Source organism: Cyprinus carpio, chromosome A14 (assembly GCF_018340385.1).
Source record: "Cyprinus carpio isolate SPL01 chromosome A14, ASM1834038v1, whole genome shotgun sequence".
Taxonomy (NCBI): Eukaryota; Metazoa; Chordata; class Actinopteri; order Cypriniformes; family Cyprinidae; genus Cyprinus; species Cyprinus carpio.
In genome coordinates, this window is record NC_056585.1 from 5,686,925 (window position 1) to 5,698,821 (window position 11,897).

Here is an 11,897-nt window from a genome sequence, read left to right on the forward strand (position 1 = left end):
ATTATTTATATATATATATAATATATATATATATATATATATATATATATATATATATTATTATTTTTTTAATTTATTTATTTAGTAGTTAACATATCAGACAACAGACTGTGATTTTTCACATTGTTTCACTCTTATGTCGTGTTCTTATGAAAACTGGTTCTAATAGTTTTCAGAGAAAGTTCTGGTATAACCAGTTTGCAAGGAAACCTCTTCCTCCAAAGTCCTTTATGAAAAGGCAGAATTGAAAGGAGTTTTAAAATAACTTCTGCTCAAGACACAAGTTCAGTGGAGCAACATTAAAACATCTTCATCATCATTATTCATGGTTAGTAAATGCTACTTTATAAAATAATGATAGATTGATTGATTGCTAACAAAACTTTAATCAACATATTTTGATGTCTCATATGTCACAGCATTTCTGATCTCTCTTCATAAATAGTCACATTCATCTCACAACCTTTATTTCAACTAATTTAGTTTAGGGCTGTCACAATATCAGATTTTTGGTAATGCTTTAGATTACAACCCGCAAAGTACTGTGTAAGAAAAGCAAATTTACAGTGTAACTTTTGGTTATTAAAATGTACTTATAAAGTATATATGTGTAGGTATAAGGGAACAATATCTTAAATTATTTATACCGTAAGGATTTAGAGCTAAGGGGTACTTCTACTATTATGATAGGCAACAATCTTACATTTGGGAGTAATTTTGCTAGAACATAACTTTTTGTAATGATAGTGTAAAATAGAAAAAATATATATATATATTTTCTTATAACTCATTACAGTATGCAAACAATCACAAAATATTTGCACTTGTATAAAACAAGAGAATGAGTCTTCGATACCGGATGACTTAATTAAATACTCGTACACAAAATATTGATTTGAGTTTTAATATTTTAACTCACCAACCTCAAAAACTTCCACAAATAAAAAAAAGTTCCTGGCAAGCATAAAGGGATGACTTCAGTTACCCAGATGAGTCTGTGTTATCTTTTCACCAGTTGATATTGGAGAACAACATACAGCTGGATGGCGCGATTGACAATCAGAATCAAGTATTTCACATAGCCATGTAATAAACATTGTTTACAAACTGTAATATTGACCTCTTTCTGTGGTTGAAACAATGATTATACGATCAGACATGATACATGTACAGTCATGGCCAAAAGATTTGGAAGTGACATAAATTTTATGTTTTGCAAAGTTTGCTTCAGTATTTGTAGATTATTTTTCCACATTTCTGTGCTATACTGAAAAACAATGATAAGCATATTATAAGTTTTAAAGGCTTTTATTGGCAAAAAAATATAATAAGTCAGTACAGTGTTGACCCTTGTTCTTCATAACCTCTGCAATTCACTCTGGCATGCTGGATATTAGCTTCTGGGCCAAATCCTGACTGATGGCAATCCATTCTTGCCTTATTAGTTCTCAGAGTTGATCACAATTTGTGGGCTTCTGCTTGTCCACCGCATGAACCCAGTGCCTTCCCCTCGACAGAGCTGGCTCTGTCACTGGTCAGTGTGGGATAGGTAGCCCACCCCCAATGGTAGAGCCCACCACAGAGGTCTCCCTAGGTCAGTAATCCCTGCCAGTGAGTCCCTTGGTGTATTTTCACACATTACCTCCCTTCGGGCAGGGTGTGGTCTCTGTAGCATTCCTCTCCCTGTAGTAAAGAGAATGCTTTCCAACGTTAACAACCAGGTGTATAGCGGCTGTTTAATTCTGAAAAGCTATATGCTTATGCCTTACTAAATAATCAAAAGGGGCCCTACAGCTGCTGTGACCTCTTGCAATGTGAGTAGCACTCCTTAAGAAACAGGAGACCTGAGGTAATTTACAACTGGACGTTGAAAGGTTTGGAGTCAGCGTCGCTGCATTGGTTGTTGGCACACTAATGGTTGCCCACATGTGCCCCCTCGTGACTCAGTACAGTAGTTGTGGGGTTTAGTATAGGGACCCCCAACCTGTCATTCCAACACACATAAGAATGAACGACAGTAGGGAACATCTTGATTACCCTCGTTCCCTTATGGAGGGAACAGAGACGTGCGTCCCTCTAGCCACAACTCTGTACTGACCACTGATGTAGTCAAGACACTAGGGGGTGCTATGGGGAATGCCTCTGGCATGACCGGTGTCTGAAGCACAAGTGTAAAAACAACAGTGAAGACATTGGCCAGTCACAGCCCATGACATCACTACTGGTGCGACTGCAGGTACAATGGGGCGCCTGTAGAACATATCATCTCTTTTTTTGTCTGAACTGGGAGAAGAATAGAGCAAGCTTTATAGTTACTTACACAATGTGTATCTGATATGAATAAAACATGTTGGCAAATTATATTTGAATGGATTGTTATTGCTGCAAAGCCATCAGTGTATATTTCTTTGGCTGTAGCTCATTGTGACACATGACACCTTGGCATGACATGGCATGTTGACTCAGCCCACAGCTCCAGATATTTTTCATGCTATACATTTGTCTGGCATCAGTAAGTCCCTTCGATGGGTCGTTGATGTGTTCACACAAAGACTGGCGAGCGCTGATCACCCGCTGATTTGTCCCCGATCACAGCCGACCTGCAGGCGTGCTCGAAGACTTGCAAATCAGGCTTAAAATCCTTTAGTGTAAACTTGGCATTAATAAGGATCATGCTTTTTTTCTCCTCTGAGCGGGACACATGGTTTGGATCAAAATTTGGGCCACTTTGGAATCATTTGAAAGCACCTTTATTACTTACAATTTCAGGAGTGTTACCCATCTTACTATTGTACATTGATTTGTTTTGTGAGACACTTTACTGCCATAAGGCTATCATCCAATCTCAGACACATTCCCCCAATTGATGCTGGTATGCAGTATGACAGAGAAGAGCTGTTCTTTTAAAGAGCATGCAGAAGAGAAAAGTATGGCCTGATTACCCGGATTTTTAGAGTATGTATTGATAATAATTATGAACGTTTTCTTGCATTTAATCAATGTAATCAAATTTTCCATTGATTTTCTCTTGGTATAATTACTCTCGTCTCTAATTGTAATTGTAGTGGTTATATAACTCAATGCTAAAAGCATTAAGTTATATAAAATCTAGGCAAAGTCTGAGCATTAAAACGTACATCATTAAGATTATTCAAAAAAATTGTGCTGTTTTTTAATCATCACTTCATGTATGATATTTCTGACACAGAGCTCCAAACATCTGCAAACATTGTTGTCTATTTACCTCTCTGTCAGTCTCTTAACTACAAACCCGATTCCAAAAAAGTTGGGACACTGTACAAATTGTGAATAAAAACAGAATGCAATTATGTGTAAGTTTCAAATTTCAATATTTTATTCAGAATACAACATAGATGACATATCAAATGTTTAAACTGGGAAAATGTATAATTTTAAGGGAAAAATAAGTTGATTTTAAATTTCATGACATCAACACATCTCAAAAAAGTTGGGACAAGGCCATGTTTACCACTGTGTGGCATCCCCTCTTCTTTTTATAACAGTCTGCAAATGTCTGGGGACTGAGGAGACAAGTTGCTCAAGTTTAGGAATAGGAATGTTGTCCCATTCTTGTCTAATACAGGCTTCTAGTTGCTCAACTGTCTTAGGTCTTCTTTGTCGCATCTTCCTCTTTATGATGCGCCAAATGTTTTCTATGGGTGAAATATCTGGACTGCAGGCTGGCCATTTCAGTACCCGTATCCTTCTTTTACGCAGCCATGATGTTGTAATTGATGCAGTATGTGGTCTGGCATTGTCATGTTGGAAAATGCAAGGTCTTCCCTGAAAGAGACGACGTCTGGATGGGAGCATATGTTGTTCTAGAACTTGGATATACCTTTCAGCATTGATGGTGCCTTACCAGATGTGTTAGCTGCCCGTGCCACACACACTCATGCAACCCCAATACCATCAGAGATGCAGGCTTCTGAACTGAGCGCTGATAACAAGTTGGGTTGTCCTTGTCCTCTTTAGTCCGGATGACATGGCGTCCCAGTTTTCCAAAAAGAACTTCAAATTTTGATTCGTCTGACCACAGAACAATTTTCCACTTTGCCACAGTCCATTTAAATGAGCCTTGGCCCAGAGAAAACTTCTGGATCATGTTTAGATATGGCTTCTTTTTTGACCTATAGAGTTTTAGCTGGCAACAGCGAATGGCACGATGCATCACAATTTTTTTTTTATTTTTTTTTTATTTAACCTTTATTTTTCCAGGAAGGTCCCATTGAGATTAAAAGAAATCTCTTCCTCCAGGGAGTCCTGGCCAAGATGGCCGTATTAAAATTTCACATAATTACAAAACAAAAAAAAACTAATTCTAAACAGACAAGGTAAATACAATAACATTAATCATATTTCAACAAATTAATTAAAACAGTCACACACTTCATTCATTTTACATCGCAATATATTTTTAAACACATTCAATGAAGGAATTCTTTCTAGTTGAGCATTAATTTGAAATTCATTCCACAGCCAAGGAGCAAAGTAGGAGAAGGCTGATTTTCCATGTTCTGAGTGTATCCTAGGTACTTCTAATTTAATGCCAATCGATGATCTAGTGCTATAGTTCTTTTTATACAGGCATAAAAGCCTAGTAATGTAATTTGGCAGCATACCCAACAATGCCTTTACTGTAAATACTAATATATGTGATTTCCTTCTTTGATGTAAGGAGGTCCAGCCTACACGGTTATATAACAAACAATGATGTGTACGTGAACAAGCATTTGTTATAAAACGCAAAGCAGCATGATAAATGCAATCTAATCTTTTTAATAAATATATAGAAGCATGCATATAAATAATATCACCATAATCTAAAATGGGTAAAAAAGTACTGTGAATAATTTTCTTTCTAGCTCCAAAGGAAAAACATTTTTTTTGCCGAAAGAGAAAGCCCAATCTTGGTTTTAATCTTTTTACTAAGTAATCAATATGAACATCAAATGCCAACTTCTCGTCTATCCATATTCCCAGATATGTGTAAGTTATTACTCTCTATATGCACGTCATCAACAGTAAGAATAGATGGAGCAGTGATCATGGAACGACTACGTGAAAAAACAATGTACTTAGTTTTATTCACATTTAAAATTAATTTTAATTGGAGTAAATTATGCTGAAAAGTATTAAAAGAATCCTGTAAAATTTCAATAGCTTGTGAAAGAGAGGCTGCTGCTGAATAAATTATTGTATCGTCAGCATAAAAATGTAACTTTGCGGATTTTATTCCCTGCCCTAATTCATTTATAAAAATAGAAAAAAGAAGTGGTGCCAGCAAAGAACCTTGCGGGACACCCTTCTCAACTGTTAGCACAGGTGAAACATAATTATCTATAGCAACACATTGCGTTCGATCAAATAAATAATTTTGAAACCAACTCAAGGCCGAGTTACAGAGGCCTATACTTTTAAGCCTCTGTAACAGTAAGCTATGATCCACTAAGTCAAACGCTTTTGTCAAATTAACAAACAAGGCCGCACAATGCTGTCTCTCATCGAGAGCGGTGATTAAATCATTAGTAACAAGTGTAGTAGCTGTTATCGTACTATGGTCCGCTCTAAATCCTGACTGAAATGCGTTTAAAATATTTTGACTAGCAAGGTATTCTTTCATTTGATCATTTACTATAGATTCAAAAACTTTTGCTAAAACTGGTAATTTAGAAATAGGGCGATAATTATTCAAATCAGAGGGATCTCCTCCTTTTAATAATGGCATAACCATAGCTGATTTCCAAGATGTTGGAAGTACATTAGTGGATAGACTCAAATTAAAAATTGATGCAATAGGTTCAGCAATAATATCTGCAGACACTTTTAAAAAACTGGTTCAATTTTATCAAGTCCACCTGATTTCTTACAGTCTAAATTTGAAAGTAACTTATAAACTTCGGTGGGCAATATAGGGGTAAAAGAAAATAAATCTGATTCATTATAATTTGTCATCTCATCAATTTCCTGTTCATCAGTGATCAACGAATTATTGGTACCTGTTATCAAACTAGCTGAAACAAAATGATTATTTAGAATATTAACAATATCAGCCTTGTCTGTAATTAATCTCCGGTCAACTTTTAAAACTTTTGGAAAGTCAGTAGATTTATTTGTCCCTACAAGAGATTTTGTTAATTTCCAAAATTTAGAAGGATCGTTCATGTTATTATTACTTAGATTAAGATAATATTGACTTTTAGAACTTTTTATCAATTTTGTGCACTTATTTCGTAGAAATCTATAATGTGATGCAGTGCCGTCTAAGGGCCCGAAGATCATGGGCATCCAGTCTGGTTTTCTGGCCTTTACCCTTACACACAGAGATTGTTCCAGATTCTCTGAATCTTTGGATGATATTATGCACTGTAGATGATGATAACTTCAAACTTTTTGCAATTTTTCTCTGAGAAAACTCCTTTCTGATATTGGTCCACTATTTTTCGCCGCAGCATTGGGAGTTATCCTCTGCCCATCTTGACTTCTGAGAGACACTGCCACTCTGAGAGGCTCTTTTTATACCCAATCATGTTGCCAATTGACCTAATAAGTTTCAAATTGGTCCTCCGGCTGATCCTTATATGTAAATTTAACTTTTCCGGCCTCTTATTGCTACCTGTCCCAACTTTTTAGGAATGTGTAGCTCTCATGAAATCCAAAATGAGCCAATATTTGTCATGACATTTCAAAATGTCTCACTTTCAACATTTGATATGTTATCTATATTCAGTTGTGAATAAAATATAAGATTATGAGATTTGTAAATTATTCCATTCCTTTTTTACTCACAATTTGTACAGTGTCCCAACTTTTTTGGAATCGGGAATGTATATATTTCAGTGCTGTCTGTCTGTCTCTGTGTATCTGTGTCTTCAGTGTCTCTTTTTTTTTTTTAGCTGTAATTTCCGATATGATGTGGGTGGGTCTTTTGACAATGATTCTCCACATAGTTTTACTCTTATGTCATAAGTCCTTTTGAGTCCTATTCATTTTCTGAAGAAGTTTTGGTTTAACAGGTTTAAGTTGTTAAGTTAAGTGTTATTGGCAGAGTATATGAGGAAAAACTTCTGGAAAGGGGGTGGAGAGCGGCAGCTAATTTGCATTTAAAGAGATATAATAAATTAGATAAAAAGTTGGCTTGAGAAAGATTGACCAGAAAGTTTTAAGTTTTAAAAGCTTTAAGTTTGAAGATTTCGAAAACGTGGTTGCTAGGGTGTTGCAACGTGGTTTACTTTGGGTGGTCGCTATCTGGTTGCTAGGGTACTCAGGTGGTTGCTAGATTACTCATTGCTAACAAGTTTCAGATAGATACCATGCAAAAAGGAGCATTATAGGACCCCTTTAACAGATGAGTTTGGATAAAGTGTTTCTGAGAGTCCAAGTCCAATTCTAGCTAACACAGTTATGTTGTGGCGATGTAACTAAACCGGACCATATTTGTCGCTGCGACATACCAAATAACGTTCCAGCAACATAATTTTGTAATTTCTATATTCACTGTTGAGATGTTATAGTGGTAAGTCTCTGGGCCGTGATGAGTACGTCTCAATGACCAAACTGGCACGTTGTGAAAACATTACGTTATTGGCTCATATTAGCGACGTCTCACATAACGTTCCAGAGACATAACTTTGTGATTCCCATATTCGCCGTGATGACGCTATGGTGGTATGTTGCTGGAATGTGGCAGGTGTGTCTTTATGACGAAAATACCATGTCCAACATTATTTTATACATCTACTTCTCACCTTTACTCCGGGGAATGGAGATGTGCTCGGTCCATAAACTTGAAATCGATGTAGAACTGATAAACTCATAAACATTTTATTCTCTGCTGTTAAACCTTATAAATTCTAACGGTTTTATATGGAATTGTATTGCCTTAGTTAAAGGAATCATATGATGCGATTAAAATTTTTCCTTTCTCTTTGGAGTGTTACAAGCTCTTTGTGCATAAAGAAATTCTCTAAAGTTGCAAAGACTGAAGTCTCAAATCCAAAGAGATATTCTTTATAAAAGTTAAGAGTCAACCACGCCTACCTAAAATGGCTCATTCTAACACGCCCCCACATCTACGTCATGATGTGGGAAGATTTGCATAACACCGCCCAAATGTTCACACAAAGAAAGAAGGCGTAACTTTTATTCTCACTGTTGCCGCTGGTGCCATGTTGTGGAGACGCTGTTTCATTGTGAAAGAGAAACTACTTTGTTTAGTCTTCCAAAAGAGGACACATCTAGAAATGATGATGACAGTCGGATAAGTATGACCTGAACCACGCCAATGCAATTCCACTAATGCCAACTTAATTTTGTAGTCTATTCAAAAGAATGTTGTGATCGATAGTGTCAAACGCAGTGCTAAGATCGAGTAGGATTAATAGAGAAATAAAACCATGATCAGATGTTAAGAGAATCAGAGAATCAGAATCAGAAGGAGCTTTACTGCCAAGTATGCTTGTGCATACAAGGAATTAGTTTTAGTGACATAAGCTTCCAGTACACAGAGACAACAACACACACACACACACACAAAAAAATTGCACATAAATAAATTGAACACTGTTCTTGTGCCTGACTGTCCTGGTATTTGCGGCTCTGAAGCGCTGGCCAGATGGCAAAAGTTCAAAGATGGGGTAACTTGGATGTGAGGGATCCAGAGTGATTTTCTGAGCCCTTTTCCTCAATCTGGATGTATACAGTTCTTGAAGGGTGGGCAGGGGAGCACCAATAATCATTTCAGCAGTCCGAACCGTTCTCTGTAGTCTTCTGATGTCTGATTTTGTAGCTGAACTAAACCAGAGAGTTATTGAAGTGCACAGGACAGACTCAATGACGGTTGAGTAGAACTGTTTCAGCAGCCCCTATGGTAGGTTAAACTTCCTCAGCTGGCAAAGGAAGTACAACCTTTGTTGGGCCTTTTTTACAATGGAGTCAATGTGATAGTCCCACTTCAGGTCCTGAGAGATGGTGGTTCCCAGGAATCTGAATGACTCCACTGCAGCCACAGTGCTGTCTATAATGGTGAGTGGGGGGAGTGCAGGGGGGTTTCTCCTGAAGTCCACTATCATCTCCACTGTTTTGAGACTGTTCAGCTCCAGGTTGTTAAGACTGCACCAGACAGCCAGCTGCTTAACCTCTTGTGGGTAAGCAGACTCGTCACCGTCCTGGATGAGACCGATGACCGTAGGGTCGTCTGCAAACTTCAGGAGCTTGACAGAGGGGTCTTTTGAGGTGCAGTCGTTGGTGTAGAGGGAGAAGAGCAGTGGGGAGTGAACACATCCCTGAGGGGCACCAGTGTTGGTGGAGCGGCTGTTGGACATGAATTTCCCCAGTCTCACTAGCTGTTGCCTATCTGTCAGAAAGCTGGTGATCCACTGACAGAGAGAGACAGGAACAGAGAGCTGGCTCAGTTTGGTCTGGAGGGCTGTTGGGATGATGGTGTTGAAAGCCGAACTAAAAGTCCACAAACAGGATCCTCACATAAGTCCCTGTTTTGTCCAGATGTTGCAGGATGAAGTGCAATCCCATGTTGATTGCATCATCCATGGACCTGTTTGTTCGGTAAGCAAACTGCAGGGGGTCCAGTAAGGGTTCAGTGATGTCCTTCAGAGCCAGAACCAGTTTTTCAAACGACTTCATGATGAAAGACGTTAGAGGCACAGGTCTATAGTCATTAAGTCCTGTTATCTTGGGTTTCTTTGGAACAGGGATGATGGTGGAGCGTTTGAAGCAGGAAGGCACTTCGCACAACTCCAGAGATCTGTTGAAGATCTGTGAAAAGATGGGGGCCAGCTGGTCAGCACAGGTTTTCAGACAGGCTGGTCCATCTCTTCACAGTCTTTACTGCAGGTTTAGCAGATTTAAGTTTCTTTTTTTACTTTTTTTTTGATTTCTCATTTGTCATTTGTAACTCTGATGAGAACAGTCTCAGTTCTATGATACAGTCTAAATCCTGACTGGAAATCCTAAGATACAATTTTTCTCTAAGAAGGAATATAGCAGAGAGTATTATACCTTTTCTAGTATTTTTTTTTTGACAGAAAAGGGAGATTTGAGATCAGTGTGTAATTAACTAATTCTCTAAGATCAAGTTGCTGTTTTTTTTTAATGAGAGGCTTAATAACAGACAGTTTGAGGGTTTTGGGGACATATTCTGATGTCATTGACAAATTATTAATATGCAGAAAAGGATCTATGACTTCTGGAAGCAACTCTTTTAGTAGCTTAGATGGAATAGGTTCTAACATACATGTTGTAGGTTTTGATGATTTGACAATTTTATACAATTCTTCATCTCCTATAGCAGAGAATGAGTGGAATTGTTCATCAGGGGATGTACAGTGCACTGATGCGATACTGTAGCTGATTGTTGCTTGGTTAGAATTTTATCTCTAAAAGTATCTATCTTCGAAGTAAAGAAGTTCATAAAGTCATTATTGCCATGCTGCTTATTTTTCGTTAATTTTGCCTCTGTTTAAAATAAATGCCTGGGGTTGTGTTTGTTTAATTCTAAAAGAAACAAAAAGTAAGCAGATTTAGCATTTTTAAAGCATTTCTATAAGTACTTGTACTTTCCCGCCATGCAATACAAAACACCTCTAGTTTTGTTTTCTTTCAGCTGTGCTCCATTCTCTGGGCTGCTCTCTTTGAAGCGTGTGTGTACTCGTTATACCATGGTGTCGGACTGTTTTCCCTAATCTTCTTTAAGCGTAAAGGAGCAACTGTATCTAAAGTGAGAAAAGAGAGACTTTATTGTTTCTGTTTCAACATCGAGTTTTTCTGAGCTATTGGATTTGCTGAGGAATTGGAAAAAGTCAGGAATATTATTTACAAAGCAGTCTTTTGTGGTAGAAGTGATGGTTCTACAATATTTGTAACAAGGAGATTTGCAGCTTTAGCTATATGGAGTATACACGAGACTAGATAATGATCAGAGATATCATACATTAATATCAATTCCAAGTGACTATATTAAATCTAATGTATGATTACGACAATGAGTAGGCCCTGACATGTGTTGTCTGTGTAGTTCTGAATGTCTATAAATGCTGATCCTAGTGCATCTTTTTCATTATAAACATGGATATTAAAATCGCTAACAATTAAGACTTTATCTGCAGCCAGCACTAACTCAGATAGAAAATCAGCAAATTCTTTGATAAAGTCTTTATGGTGCCCTGGTGGCCTGTATACAGTAGCCAGTATAAACGTCACAGCAGATTTATCATTAACACTTGTTTGATCTATTTTTCATTAAGCCAAACTTTATCATTTGTTTATCTGTATTATATCTGTTTTTTTTTTTGTGGTATCTATTTTTGCTGAACTTTTATTAATTTTTTATCATTAAAGTGGATTTTATGTGTTAGAATTAAAAGGTTTTTTGATTTTTTGAATTATAAGTGGTTTTTTTTTTTGACATGTTTGAGGTTATTTTTGACTCCAATTTCAATTTGATTTGATTATATATAGTTTATTTTGGATATATATCAGGTACAGGACATGGCAAATTTTCTCAAGGGAAAAAAAATCTCTCAACTAATGCTGTAAAATATACCTAAGAGTCAATGATTTGGAAGGTTAAAAATTTGCTGATTTGTATACAAACACTTAAAATATACTCAAAGTTTTTGTAATATTAAAGTTATAATACTAACTTTTAACTTTAAATTACATAATTATATTTCTACTTCAATTCGATAGTTGGAATATAAGCATTTAAATGGTGGTTGTCACAAAATCCTGATGGATTTATTCAAACATAAATTAAATATTATAGAACAGTAAAAGAAATATATATATATATATAATGAATATGTTATATGGTGCATATTTGGCAAAATACTCCTCTCTAGAGTTCATTTTTCTAGCTG

At 36.7% G+C, this 11,897-nt stretch overlaps 1 protein-coding gene across 1 annotated transcript in view; it reads left to right on the forward strand.

Moving 5' to 3' along the window:
* Nucleotides 1-216: 216 nt before the first annotated feature.
* Nucleotides 217-11,897, forward strand: part of LOC109085442 (protein NLRC3-like) — a 20,877-nt gene continuing 9,196 nt past the window's right edge. Inside the window, exon 1 of the mRNA XM_042769757.1 lies at nt 217-328. The gene's annotated coding sequence lies outside the window, so the exon portion shown is untranslated. The remainder of the gene's footprint in view (nt 329-11,897) is intronic.